This window comes from Pteropus vampyrus, unplaced genomic scaffold (assembly GCF_000151845.1).
Source record: "Pteropus vampyrus isolate Shadow unplaced genomic scaffold, Pvam_2.0 Scaffold76, whole genome shotgun sequence".
Classification (NCBI taxonomy): domain Eukaryota; kingdom Metazoa; phylum Chordata; class Mammalia; order Chiroptera; family Pteropodidae; genus Pteropus; species Pteropus vampyrus.
Window position 1 is genome coordinate 3,257,032 of NW_011888857.1, and position 16,205 is coordinate 3,273,236.

General features: G+C 34.3%; 1 pseudogene; it reads left to right on the top strand.

Annotated features, from left to right (window-relative positions):
- Positions 1-13,695: 13,695 nt before the first annotated feature.
- LOC111741339 lies at positions 13,696-13,814 on the top strand (annotated as a pseudogene).
- The last annotated feature ends 2,391 nt before the right edge of the window (positions 13,815-16,205 follow it).

The window sequence follows — 16,205 nt, forward strand, 5'->3', positions numbered from 1 at the left end:
GTCTCCTCTGTCAAGGTAAATTTAAATTGAAAATACTCTGCATGTAAATATGTTAACTTAATATTAAGAGTTGGAGTAGGCAGAATAATGTCCTTCCCCAAAGATGTTCATGCCTTCATCTCTAAGACCTATGAATATGCTATGCTACATAGCAAGGGGGAACTAAATTTGTAGGTGGAATTAAGGTTGTTAATCAACTGACTTTAGTATAAGGAGAATATCCTGAATCATCTGGGTATACACAATATAATCACAAGGATCCTTTAAAGTAAAAGAAGGCAATAGAAAAGGAAGTCAGAGTCAGAGAGAAATTTGAAGGTGCTATACTGCTGGCTTTGAAGCTTGGGGGTGGGTCTATGAATTAAGAAGTTCGGTCAACTTCTAGAAGCTTAAAAGAGTGAAGAAGCAGAATTTCCCCTTGAGCCTTTAGAAAGAAGGCAGCCCTGATGACACCATCATTTTAGCTCAGAGTTCCAGGTCAGACTTCTACCCTCTAGAACAGAAAGATAATAAATTTGTGTTGTATTAAGCCAATTCGCAGTAATTTGTTACAGCAGCAGTAAAAAACTAATACAGATATAAAGTCCACATTAATGTAATTGAATGGTAATGTTCAGTAGAAACCTAAAGACGAAAAAAATAGTCATCTCCCATAATACTAATTGATTTGCAAAATTAATCATGTAGAAGAATCTCAATTTTTAAAAAGTGCTTGCATCTCCTGTAGCCATTTATGTGCATGTGTGCATGTGTGTGTGTGTATTCTCTTCATCAATGGTTGGCCATTGCCTATCCAGAATTCTCCCTTGTTCCTTATCTATTGCACTGAATCTGAACTTAAGAATCTGGTTATGCTGATTCCAGATAATGGTATCCTTTTCCTTGCTATAATGCAGTCACTAATTTGGGAATAATGCTTTTATTATTTCTAAATCAAAATCCATATTTTTAGCCAAACATCAAAGCCATTTTCCATGGTTAGAACTTTTCCTTGTTTTTTTTTTTTCCTAGGAAATAATTCTTGGAATAATTGGAATCCACCATGTACATAAAAAATATCAAGATATGTCCACAAATTAGGTCATGCTTTATTACTATGTGTATGAAGATAAATTTATTGGCCTACTCCTTTTCCATTCTAACAAAACGTGTCCAAAGAAACTTGAAGAAAAACAGCAAAATAAAGCACATCTTGGTACAGAGCACAACTCATCCAGGGTCTCTATAGGATATGAAAAGGGAACATTAGGAGAGCTAAAGGGACTCATTTCTTCTGCAACATCTAGGCACCTAATAAATGTTTCTATTTGTTTTGATAACTGAAAATTTAAACTATCACAGCACAAAGAGGATATCCTGAAAAAAGCATGCTGACGTGTTTCTTTTTCTTCTGCTCAGTATCTCACAGATATCATTGTAAGCCCTCTGTGATATTTCTTTTTGTCATTACAGCCCTCTGAAGACATTTGCTCTTACTCTAGACAGTAACCTGTAACATTCTGTCATGGTTCAGGTTGGTTTGTGGTCCTTTTGGGAAGCCTTATTAATCATTTAGTTTCCACAAAGTACCATCTCCTGAGTTGAGTTGCATAAAAAGGTTGGCAGGAAATGACCTGAACAAACCATTTTGTCCCATTCCTGCCTCTCACTTTCCATGCGTGGCCATTCTACTTTCCCTTAAACATCTAGAATGTGCAAGTTACAACTCTCCATCTTTTTCTACCAATAAGAAATGCATCAAATTTAAAACGTTAGTATCTTCTATAACCAAGTGCCCACATTCATTCTATAAATAAATAGAATGCAATAAACGGTGAACCGTCATTGAGTAACTGTTCTAGAGTTTGTGGTAAGAGAACAATTTTGTGACAGCTAAATATATGAGCATTTTCTCCAATATGCCTCTGACCTTTACACTGAGACAGGCGTTTTGGTGGTAATGAAATCCTTAGTCTCTATTGGCAGGAAAAACATCTACAAATGACATTTTTTCTATCACATAGTAAATTGTCCCAAATGCAGCTAAGCTAGTAGTACTTTTGTCAAGTAGAAGTCTTAGAATTGGGCTTAAGCTGCCAATAAAACCTTTAAAAATAAAACAAATAAAATAAAAAAACAAAAGCCATCCTTGGCACATATTTAGCTTTATGCCATCTCCTCTGAGGTTCAAATACTAAAATATGCTTTCTGCCAAAAGAAATCACTCCCTTGCTATGAATGGAAGCTCAGCGTAACAAATCTCATTGCCTTCATAAAGGCCTCTATAAGTTTCTATTGAAAAGAAGTCCATTTAATAAATATCATTCTATCTGTATCTCTCACATGGCACTTCATAGTATGATTACTTATATGCGTGCTTTATCTCCCCTGTTAAATATCACTTTTCTTTTTGGAATATGGACCTACAGTGATGGCAATGATATGAAAAATAAGTTTGGGCAGTATGCTTAAGAGGCTCACTTTCAAGACTAGGCTGAACAATTTATTGAGCACCAAACCTTTGGGAAATCATTATGCCTTCTGAGCCTCTCTTTATCTATTTCTATTGTAGGTCACTTTAGTCAGGATTGGTGGAGGTACTCTGGTGTCCCTTATCATTTAATGATAAATTGCATTCAAATGATCATTTTCATTAGACAATTTTTATTATAATATCTAGCCTTATCCAAATAGGAAATGAAGAAATCATACTGTCACTATTTGCGGATGACATGATTCTCTATGTAGAAAACCCTAAAGACTCCACAAGAACACTACTAGAAATAATAAGCCAATATAGTCAAGTTTCTGGACACAATATCAACATTCAAAAATCCATAGTGTTCCTATACTCTAAGTATAGTGTCAGAAAAAAAGTAGAAAAAATAATTCCTTTTGAAATTGCAACAAAAAGAATAAAATACCTAGGAATAAATCTAATGAAACATATGAAGGATTTATATGATGAAAACTACATGACCCTACTCAAAGAAATCAAAGAAAATACAAAGAAATGGAAAGATATTCTGTTTTCTTGGATTGGAAGAATCAATATAGTTAAAATGACCATATTACCTAAAGCATTATACAGATTTAATACAATCTCCATCAAAATCCCATCGGCTTTTCTTAAAGAAATAGAACAAAAAAATCATCAGATTTGTATGGAAACACAAAAAACCTCAAATTGCCAAAGCCATCCTGAGAAAAAAGAATGAGACTGGAGGTATCACTCTGCCTGACTTCAAATTATACTACAAAGCGACAGTATTCAAAAAAGCATGGTATTGGCAGCAAAAGACACACGGACCAGTGGAACAGAATTGAGAGTCCAGAAGTAAACCCACATTTATATGGGCAAATAATTTTTGACAAAAAAGCCAAAAACATATTGTGGAGAAAGGAAAGCCTCTTCAATAAATGGTGCTGGGAAAACTGGAAAGCAACCTGCAAAAAATGAAACTAGACTGTTGTCTATCACCACACGCTAAAATTAACTCGAAATGAATAAATGACCTGAATATAAGACTTGAAACAATAAAATGAATAGAAGAAAACAGGAACTAAACTCAAGGACCTTGGACTTAAAGATTTTATGAATTTGACCTGAAAAGTAAGGGAAGTAAAAGCTAAAATAAATGAATGGGACTACACCAAACTAAAAAGCTGCTGTTCAGCAAAAGAAATTGTCAACAAGATAAAGAGATAACCATTTAAATGTGAAAATATATTTACAAGCAACGCCTCTGAAAAGGGCCTAATATCTAAAGTATACAAAGAGCTCATACAACTCAATAACAACAAAAAAAACCAAACGATCCAATAAAAAAATGGTCAGAAGACCTGAACAGACACTTCTTCCTAGAAGACATACAAATGGCCAACAAATATTTGAAAATATGCTCAACATTGCTATCTATTAGGAAAATGCAAATCAAAACCACAACAAGATACCATCTCACATCTGTTAGAATAGCTATAATCAATAGGACAAGTAATAACAAATGCTGGAGAGGATATGGAGAAAAAAAGAACCCTCATACACTGCTGGTGGAAGTGCAAATTGGTACAGCCGCTATGGAAAACAGTATGGAGTTTCCTCAAAAAACTAAGAATTGATCTATACCATATGATCCAGCAATCCTTCTACTGGGTATTTACCCCAAAGACTTGAAAACCCATATCCGAAAAGATAGTTGCACACTGATGTTCATAGCAGCAGTATTCACAGTGGCCAGGAAATGGAAGCAACCAAAGTGTCCTACAATAGATGATTGGCTAAAGAAGCTGTGGTACATATATACAATGGAATATTACTCAGCCTTAAGAAGAGATGAAATACTACCATTCATGGCAACACGGATGGACCTCGAGATAATCATGCTAAGCGAAATAAGCCAGACAGAAAAAGTTGAAAATCACATGATATTCCAGTTATATGTGGGATATAAACCTAAAAGCAACAAAGGAACAGGACAAACAGAGACTCATGGACATGGACAATGGACTAGTGGTTACCAGTGAGTAGGGGGTGGGGGAGGAGGGGAGAGGTAGACATTGTAAAGGGGGTCAAATATAGGGAGTTAGGGGGAGGTTGAAGTAAGTAAAAGGAATCAAATTATGGTAGCTGAAGGAAACTGGACTTTGGGTGGTAAACACACAACAGAATATACAGATGTCGAATTATCATGTACACCTGAAAATTATATAATCGTATTAACCAATGTTACTCCAATAAACTTAATAAAAAAATAAAATTAAAAATAAAAAGAATATCTAGCCTCACCTGTTTTTTTAATAGTTGGTGTATATAATACATACTGTTCTGTTACTCTGGACATGGGGGAAAATCCAATTATAGCTTTTATATGAAATAATTCAATGTCAATTAAAACCTGAATTCCTCAGTGCTTTGGGTTTATGCTGGTGGCCACAAGATGCAAGATCTCCAAGGACAGAGTATCAGGATCTCAGTTGTCTGAAGACAAATGTCTCTGAATGAGCAGAGACATCCTAGTGCCAGGCCTTTAGTCCTATTATTTCTGGTTGTACTAGTGATAGGACAGGCCTAAAACTTGGAGAAGACAAACAAATTTTATAATGAGAGAAGTTGTTGCTATTGTTCTTGCAGTTAATTTAATTATTTTTGCTATATTCAAAATTGAGCCTATTGAGCTCGTCAAGGGAATCCTTAAATTAGTTCTTGTAGTTCAATTGATTGATAATAAAATTGCTTTTGCTTTCATAAGCCAGAGAGGTCTCTGTTTTTACTACCAGCCTTCTAGTTCTCCAAAAGGCCCTTTTTCCTGTTAGGAGGGTCCAGGTAATATCATCCATGTACAATATGTTTAAGGGTATCTATTTATAGAATCTTGTTTTGTGCAGTAGTTAAACTAATGTTTGATTTAAAAATATGGCTTGTAAACTATTAAGTGTAAAATGAATTTACAGAAGTGCTACATTAGTTGTTCCTGTTTTTCTCATAGTGCTTCATATCTAAGTAGTACTTTGATATGTTGGATAAACAGACATATTCAAATGCCATTTACTTTTTCCTTATAAAACGAGCATTTCCTTATAAAATGGACATTTCCTTATAAAACAGAACATTTATCATCATTTGACCTAGTTACCTTAATTATCACTTCCTTGACCTCCCTGACTAGGTTAAGCCCCCTGTTTTAAATCTTGTCATAGTAACCTGAATTTTTCCTTTCTAGCACTTTCCAGAAATTAAATTAATTACTTTGTTGAATTAATCAGTTTCATAATTATCTTTCCTACTAGATTATTGGTACCCTAAGTAAAATAATCATGTTTATCTTCTTATGCCTAATAAGGCCATGATATATTGTTAAATATTTATCGAATGAATAAATACATATACAATTTGATCCTCTGCAAAGCAGTAAAAAAAATATATAGTATATTGATTCCATTTTTGTTCCGGGATTTTATTAGTCTTTTAAATCCAATTAATGCATTTGTACTTAACAACATGTTCTGTCGATCTGCATGAAATCTTAGTAGGAGAAAAGTTAACCTCCCAGCATGGCATGTAAACGTTCATGAACATATCATGAACTAGCTTCCTCACACTTTGACTTCCCATCAGCCTTCCAAGTTTTTGGCCACACTAGACCGTTATTTATTCTCAAAACATTTCATACTATTTTGTACTTCTGTGAACTACTTTATATTCTTTGTGAAATGAGGAGTGTAAATAAACAAGTGAAGTTATTTAGAGAAATCCTTGGTGCCCTCGTTAGATGCTTTGTCTCCCTCTCTCCCTTCCTCCCTCTCTTTAATAATCACAAAGGTCTAACTCAGATACCCTCTTCTCTGTGAAAGCTTTTCTTGACATTTAGCCCACATTTCCTCTGGAAAACCAAGCAGAATGAATCACTCACTTTTCCATGTTTCCATGGCACTGAGATGCTTCTATGTTTTATCACATTATGTTATGGCCCATTGTTTCTCAATCTCTCTCTCTCTCTCTCTCTCTCTCTCTCTCTCTCTCTCTCTCTCTGTCTGTCTCTTTCAGTAGAGGAAGCCTATCAAACAGGAGGGCGTTGTATCCACCACCACAGTATGCACAGGGCCTAGCACAGTGTTTGGCAGCACATAATGGATACTCAATAAATTATTGGGGCACCATCATCCATCCAGGACTAAAACCAGAGAGGTGTTCATTTTAAACTCCTCTCTTTTTATTATCCTTAGCTGCTTAAGCAAATCCCATCATTCTTCCTCGAGAAAAGACCTTTAGCCTCTCTATCTCTCTGTTCTCTGTCTCTGCCCTGACCCAGGCCATCATTGTCTTTCACTCGGATTACTGCAGTTGTCTATTCATTGGTCTCTTCATGTCCATGTCTATCCCTTCCAAACCATTCTCTGCACAGCAGCCAATTCACTTCCTTGTGTAAGACATCTCTTTATTTCACTTAGAATAAAGTAAAACTTTTTGCATAAACCAACCTTTACATTCTGCTTCAATATCATCAGTACTCAATGAAGTCTGGTAGCACTGGCCTTCTGTTGGCTTTAAGAATATGTCAGATTTTTCTCTCTTAATGACTTTTTCTCTTTTCTTCCAGAATTTTTCTTTCCTTGGCTATTTGCATCAATAGATACTTCTCATCCATTACATACTAACTAAAGGTCATCTCTGAGGAATTCCTGACCACCCCACCTCAAGTAGCTACCCCTGATTAAGAACATAAACTCTGGAGCAAGACAACCAAAGTTTAAGTCTCAGGTCTGGCACTGACTCACTGGGAAACCTGTGACAAGCTACTTAGTCTGTCAGCCCCTTAATTTCTTTATCTATATAATGATATGCTAATAGAATTATTATAAAAAATATGTATTGATTTACTTAAAATGCTTAGAAATTCACTTACATCAAGGGCTCCCAACCCCCAGGCTGCAGACCAGTCAGTACCAGTCCATGGCCCCTTAGGAACTGGGCTGCACAGCAAGGAGTGAGCGAAGCTTCATCTGTATTTGCAGCCACTCCCCAGCACTAGCATCACAGCCTCAGCTCCGCCTTACATCATCAGGCATTAAATACTCATAGGAGCAATGTCCCTGGTGCCAAAAAGGTTGGGGACCACTGAATTGTGAAAACAAAGTACAGCTTAATAAATTTTTTGAAAAAAGCACTTGACGTATTATAAATACTCAATAATTATTAACTATTATTATTATTTACCACCATGTTCTATGTATGTCCTTTATAATATTTATCATAGGCTATAATTATTAGATTTGGTTATTATTAGCATTAATCACAGCCTATAATTATTTTTTTCTTACTGAATTGGACAAACTGAAAAGACCATTTTTTTCTTTGTGTTTCTACTGGACATGTCCAAACTTTGGTCACAGTACTTATAGTATTTCTCTCATCTTTTAGACCAGGACATCTTGCAGCCTTATGTATCATAGAGGCTTATAAACATTTGTGAAATAAATGACTAAACAAATGAACTCTGATATACGGAACAAACATTCTAGCATAGGCTTCTATTTTAGGGATCTATTGCTGAGTAGCAATATTACCACAAACTTACCAGTTTAAAGTAATATATTTATAATACATTTTCTATGGGTCAGGAGTTTGGGTACAGCTTATTTGGAACTTCTGCTTCAGAGTCTCACAAAACTACGGTCACAGTATCAGCCAGGGTCATGGTCTCATTTGAGGCTCAAATGAGAAAGTTCTTCCAAGTTCACATGGTTGTTAGCAGAATTCAGTTCCTTGCAGGTTGTTGGATAGACTCCCTCAAGATTCTTGCCGGATGTCAGCTGAAGGTCCTTGCCATGTGACCCCCTCCATTCAGCTGCTCAGAGTGTGGCAGCTTGCTTCTTCAAAGCCAGCAAGAAACAGAAATACGTCTCTGCTAGATGGGCATTACAACCTTACATACACATAATCATATACATCTTTCACCTTTGTCATATTCTATTGGTTAGAAGCAAGTCATATACTGCACACACTTGAGAGGAAGGATTATGCAAGAATTTGAACATGAGAAGGTAGGAGTTGTGGGTACTGCCTTATAAACTATCACAGCCTCCCTTTGAAAGCATGGGATAGGGGAGACGATTCTGGAGTCTGAATAATGAATCTAAACCAGGCCAAAACAAAGATATCCAAAACCAAACAAGCTAAAAGTTTTTCAAGTTCATTATATAACGTCCATATTTGTATAGATAATCATGCTTATTTTAGATACAAAGGATATGCAATTTTCATGTCTTGTTGTGTTGGGGAAATCATTATTATTTAATCATTGTTTTCTTCATAAAATTCTGTATTAATTTATGATGAGTTCATATTTATGTTTTATATTTACATTCGTTATTATTAATTTAATTAAAAAACACATTTCTAGTTCCAGGAGTAAAGCTATTTTCTACTTTAAATAAGTGAGTTTTCTATAGAGAGCACAGACCAAGTTTATATCCAAGAAAAATAATTATTTGGCTCCTCCTTAAGAAGTCCGAAGAGTTCAGAAGTTACTTAGCATTTTAGAAATGGACCACCCAGACACAAGAAAGTCACAACCCCTTGCAAGTATTCAGGTATATGCTAATCTCAGTCATACATTTTAAAAAAATCTTTTGTGCCTAAATGCAAACTTTTGTGTGATAATCATTGCAATGCCAGTTTTTTACATTAAAGTTCAGAATTTCTGAATAATTCAGGAGGGAATCCGATGACCAAATAAAGCAAACTTTGGTTAAGATGAAGTATTTTCATAGGAGAGAATATTTTGAATTTAAGACCTCTAAAAAGATATTTGTTCCCAGGAACCTCTTACCAAGGCAAGTACAAGGTTAAATATCTCTCCGGGTATTACTAAAAATAGAAACAAACTCCAAGAAGTCCCTAAATAATGACTGCAGTTTAGAGTATATGCTGAAGATGAACAACACCAATGTGTCTATACATATTTATTTGTGTATGTTTTAATGGTAATTTAAAACTATGAATTTTATCTGGAGCTATGTTAAAATTAATAAACTTCATGATGTGCAGGCCAATTTAAGCATTAAAGATTTCTTCCCTTGGTCTCCTGGATATTCAAATGTTTATATTATAAAGAACGGTTGGAACATAAAAATGTATAGTTGAAAATACACTGGGCTTAGAATTAGGAGCCCGGGATTTGAATTCCAACTCTTCTTCAAACTAGACTGATTTTATCAAACTCCTCTGAAAAGAAGAAAGAAAGGAAGGAACTTGAAAAATCTCAAAGGCCATTTTCTGCTCTGAAAGGCCATTAATACATTTTACACCAAAAGCCAGGTTGGAAATACTCCACCCTCACTTGTTAAATATGTAAATATTTATGAGACTTCAAAAAATGCCCCACGCAGGCATTTAAAACCTCCTTATTTGATGACTTCTATGACTCACAATTGTATAACGACATGATGATAAGAACTCTTTTTACTTATTTATTTACTTTTACTTCTGTCCCAAGTAAATTTTCTTTCCTTATTGCTGGCTCACCCTTTCATATAAAGCATCCTAAAAGGAGTTTTCCTCATAATCAGCTCAGAAATAATTTTGGCTTTAAATTCCTTGGAGCCCATGTGGGATTATTATGGTTAGTCTTCTTCCCCACAAAGCCCTTCTAGGATAATTCAGCAGAGAATAACCAGCAATGCCCATGTGAGTGGTTGCCTTTCTGGCATCTCCACTGTGGGATATAAAAATGTGCTTGCTTAAAACTGCCATTTTAGTAATAAAGGTACACAAAAGACTTATTGTCAATGTATTGAAAATCATTCTATTTCATCCCCTAAAAAAAGAAAAAGTTGTTTTGTTTTTTTTTTTATTATTTTGTATTTATTTATTTTTTTATGTACTTGTCATCTGCTTTGGAACCCAAAGCCAAATAGGAAAACTTGACATAAAGCCAGAGAAAATTAGTTTTACTAATTGAATGGCCTTTGACATACAAAAAAAAGAGCAATGCTTGATGCTCAATTTATAAAGGAAAAATTATATGCACTACCTGCAAAGAGACACAACCTAATTATTTTTTCCTCTTCTAAGGTTACTTAGATAGTATATTCCTAAACAAAAGAAACCACTAATTGATACACAGTAAAACTGCTCTTGCTTCAAATAAATTACATGACTAATGAGTGAGACTTAAAAATACTGAAATGCTCATGGTCTACCCTCAAGATAAACATGAAAGATTAAGTAATTTTGAGAAAATGAGTCCCACTTAAGAACCTGAATTCACAGGCTCTAAATAAAATATAAATAGCTCAACACTGGTAATATGCATTTATACTTAGGGTGACCAAGCATCTCATTTTACACCTCCTGAGAGTACCCTTTTTCACCCCAATTGTGCCCATATCTGAATGCTAAAGTATATAATCAGTGCGTTTATAGATGTCAAGGTCTTGTGTAGTGGTAACTAGCAAAGGCTACAAAACATTCTTAGGCATTGATTAGAATATCTCTGTTTTCATGAGCTACTTCTTAATTTTTCCAGTTGTCAATTTTTAGATAGAGCAGCACCAATTGTCAAAATTATTTATCCAGGCATTTATGAGGAGAACCTACTCATGAATGTGTTAGTAGAAGATCACAATAGTGGATCCAACCGGATGTCTTCCTGGCCCAGAATTGTTTCTGTCATGGACACTAAGGTAGATGTTGCAAACTGGCAGCCATATGCTGAAAAAGTCCCATAGATGCATTTTGTGAGGTTTTGAACATTTTAAAATTGGCAGATTTCATATAAAAATATAGTTTCAGCTTTTCTTGAAAAAGCCAAATATCTGGCAACATTGACCCAAATTCCCACAGGGCAATTATAGGCAGTACCTAGATAACGATTCCTACCTGTGTACAAGGTAGTTTCTGGTCTGTGACATTCCCTCGTCATTATCCTACATTCAAGCTTCCCTACTCGTTAAATTACCTGTCTGGCTCCCATAGGCAATTGGATTTGCTACTTTGGGGTTAGAAAATGAGAGTAACGGTTGCCACAACGTTTGCCTCATATCCTAAAAATATTCCCCTGTTTATTGCTATGTTATGAGACTTTAGAACTTTTAGTGGCATCTCTTTTATTTATAATGTTTTTCCTTTAAAGGCAGTGTTTTGTCAGCCTTCATCCTATACTATTTTACTCTTCTCACTTTCCCTGGAGAAAATTAATCATACTTATGACTTCGATTCTTTATGGATATCATATATTTATATATCATAGACTTCTCTTTTAAACTCTGGGACAATATATACAACTATTTAGATGACATTTTTATTGGAACATTCTATGGGTACACCAACTAACCAGGTCCAAAAACTTATTTATTATCTTTTTTTACAAAATCTATCTTTTTTATATATATTCCCCATTTTAGTGACTATATTATCTTCTACCTAAAATAAATCCCTGATTCCTCTCTTTTATTTTTTATGTTTTGCTGAATCTACATCCATATACTTATTTTGCCATTGCTAGTCATCCCTATTTCTATTTTGTCAATATTCTTATTGACAATATTCTTACCTGTCAATTGGATTACTGAAATAGTATTTTAGTTAGTTGTTTTCTCTGTATGTCATCTCTCTGCCATCTAAATCAGCCTTGACATTCTACCAGATTGATTTTTTCAAATCACAGATATGATTGTTTTATTCTTCAGCTTTAACTTAATGAAAAAAATCAAATTCTCTAATACAGCAGAAAGAATTATTCCCAACCTAATGCCACTCAGCCTCATAGCCCATCACTCATCTATCTTGCCATATAAAATAGTTCTCTAGAAAAATCATGCCATTCTATGCCATTGATTGTGATATGGACTCTTTCCTTCTCCGTAGAGACTCCCTTGAAGTTTCAACTCAAGCAGTAGCTCCAGGAAGCCCTATCCCCTTGTCCATTTAGAAGTTAATTGTTTTCATACTATGTGTATTTCTCCACCATAGTACATATCGTTATCATGGCATACTCTGAGATTTGTTTGTTTACATATATGACTTCTCGAAGGAACTCTAAAAGTCTTAGAACACAAGAATATTACCTTGTTTATATTGGCATTCAAAACATTTACCACAGTGCTTAGCACATTGTAAAAACTCAATACTGATCAATATTTCTGTCTGATTGATCAATCACTATTTTAATATTAAATATTAAGTTCAATGGTCTTTGAAAACTGGTGAAACTTAATTGATTATGCTAGTTAATTAAGTCAATTAGTCTATTACCTGAAAATGCTAGTTTACTGAGAGTTCTATTTTTGGAAATTTTGCTAAGATTCTTTCTTTTAAATTTTAAGAGGGGATGATGGAATGGTACCTTTGCTAATGTAGTAAGATCTGGCAATAATATTTATGGGCTCCCTATATACACCAAAAGTGATTTTTATGGAGATAAATCTTATACCCATGCTTGGCTCTTATCTTTATTGACCAAATAGCCCTAACTAGTTTATGTTCAACTGTGTAAGCTGATCTCTTTATGGTCCTCTTAGGTTCTCAATTCTGGCCTTATGGTGATTATAACACCTGAAACTTTGGATTATGAACTTAACCTGATGTACTTATTTTCTTTATCCAAAAGATCTAATTATATAAAATTGAGCTGCAGCAAAATTTCTTTTTGTTCTCATTGTTTTGTAAAATAAAAACCTTACATATGGGAATGGGGATAAGTGGTCATCTGAGCACATTTTTCGGAAAAACACTTTGAAAAATGTAGCTCAAATTTGATTTGGTCAAAAACTTAAAGGAATGTTTAATCTTCTCTTTAAATTAAAGTTATTATCATGATTTTCCTTTAACCTTGTAATATTTATAGTCAAACATTTGTTGTCTTGAATGCCTTGCTATATTTAGACAACTACTGTAGCCTAAATAGGCAATAAAATTGATAATTAACAAACATCAGATCTTATAGTAGCCTCGGTGAGTAAATATGCGGGTGGAGGGAATGAAAGATGAAAGAGTGTCAAGAATTTTATTCAAATTTTCTCCATTCTTTAAAGTGATGTTATTTGGAAGATTTACAAAATAACATGAAATAAATGTCTCTTAACCAAATCTGGTATTGCAGGCTGAATAATGCCCCTCTCCCTGAAAATGTCTATATACTAATCCCCAGAAACTATAACTATGTTATTTTACATGGCAAAAAGAACTTTGCAGATGTGATAAAGGAAGATTATCTTGTCCATGTCCATGCTACCCTGAACAAGCCCAATCCCGTCTGATCTCGGAAGCTAAGCAGGGTCGAGCCTGGTTAGTACTTGGATGGGAGACCACCTAGGAAGACCAGGGACTGTAGGCATGTAAAAAAAAAAAAAAAAGGAAAGTAAAAAAGAGAGATTATTTTTTATTATTTTTAATTATTTAGGTGGATCCAGTGTAATTATAGGATTATTATAAGAAAGAGGCAGACAGGTCAGAAGGAGTGAAAAAAATGTGACGATGAAAGCAAAGATCTGAGTGACATACTTTGAGGATGGAAGAATGGGACATAAGCCAAGGAATGCAAAAGACTTCTAGAAGCTGGAAAAGGCAAGGAAACAGATTCCCCCTAGGGCCTCCAGCCTACCTTGTCTTTATCTAGTGAAACTGATTTCAGACTTCTGGGCTCTGGAATCATAAGAGAAATAAATCTGTGCTGTGTGAAGCCACTAAGTTTGTGGTAATATTTGCGGCAGCAGTAAAAAATTTATATATCCTGTTTTTCCTTAAAAAGTGTACTGAAATAAAACTTGTCTGACTTGAAATTTGGTATAAGAAATATAAATAAACTACTTAGAATGGTACTATGATCCTATTTTATTTAAAATTTGAATATTAACTAAAGTGGCATTCGATGGATAACATAAGTGACACATGATGACAAATAGAAAAATTTAAAGTAATATCATGTAGAATATATATTTCAAAGTGAAAATCGTTGTGCTCTTTGCCTAGCTACACCACTTACTTAATTAATGACATTTTGTATAAGTTATTTTCTTTCTGTAAGCCTCAATTTTCCCATCTATAAAATTAAAACATTAACCACCCCCTAATAATTGACAATTCAAGAATCGTCATAATAATTAGAGCTTAAACGTACATAGTATATTTTATGTGCCAAGAAATGTTCTAAACACTTTCTATCAACACGTTCACAAAAACTTTAATCAAGTACTACTATTGTTGTTCTTATTTTACAGAAAATGAAACTGAGGTGTATAGTTACTTATCCAAGGTCACACAACTAGTAAGTGGCACAAAGAAAATTCTAAACCAGTTTGGTGCCATATTCTGTGCTATTAACCACTGCATTAAATGGAGGCTAGTGACCACACAAAGGGTTTAACTAGTTACATTATTAAAGTTCCTTGTGTTTGAACTTAAGAGTTCTTTACCTTTTTTTTTTTTTTAACCTAAATTTACTTTAAGGAAAATATTTCCAGAATTACAGAGGCCTTTGAATAATCCCTACTAGGTTAATCTCCAAGGTCTTTACAGGTTCAATGAGTCTGCAAAATGGTTACTGTTAGCCCCCAAAGAAATTGGTTGGTTAAAGTTCTTGCTCTAAGAAGATAAAATGAACCTCCTGTACAGCTAAATGTTTTAATTAACGGACCACTTCTATCCCTTCCAGACCATTGCATCTATAATTAAACTACCCAGGAGAAACAGTTTTTAAAAAGAAACTTCATTAAAAATATCATTGTTTCAAAGGATGAAAATGATTGTCATTGAAAAACTATTTGGTCATGAATTAATTCCAACTTGTTATTTCTGGAAATATTTTTATTTTAACACAATTTAAAGGTTTCACTTCAGTATAAGATGTAGAAGGAAGAATACAACTACCCCTAAAAGGTCTTAATGGGAATTCTAGCATTTTATTTTTATCTTCAGATGAACTGAGAATATTTCTAAAGCAAGCCATAAAATGTTTCCCATTCTACCCAAAGCATTTGCATTTTCAGAGTGGCACTTTATTTAGCCTGTGGTGTTCGTGTTAATTTTCAGTGCTGTGAGCAAGCATATCAGTGTATATTAACACCTGATCTAAAAAGGGAATACTGAGGCCTTACTCAAAATATTAGTCACCGCACCTTGGGAATGCTATTGTGCTTCTGCTTTTGGCTTCAGTGCAGAAGGAAGCACATGCTTTAATTCCTAATGAAACATGCATATGATAAAATTCACCATCAAGAACCCTGAAATGTCAAGAACTTTTCCAAAGCTCAGAAGGATTTTCTAGGCATCTTGTGTTTTTTTAACCACCAGTGGCCTGTGATTCTAATTCCCAAACAGACTGCTGAAAAGAGAAATATAATGTAAAGTAGAGAGGTCTTCTGTAAAGGTTTTTTATGTTTAACACTTTTATCAAGACTTTCAAACCTGACAGTCCCTAAGGTCTAGGTTTCACAAATCAGAACTTAAAACCTGAGTTCAACTTATTTGTCTCTCCTACCTTCCAGGTCGTAAGTTATTGAGGGTAAATATTGTACCATATTTACCTTTGTATCCTAAGCACTAAGTATTGATGATAGTAACATCATAAAGTTACTCAACAAACACTGTCAGAGTGAAAATAAGAAAGAAACCAGAAATCAAATCAAAGTTATTTCCTTAGGTACCTGCTATCTGTTAGACATTGATTTATATTTTTTTCTGCCTGAATAAATGTTCAGCTGTCTCCAGCCTAAAATATATTTATAAG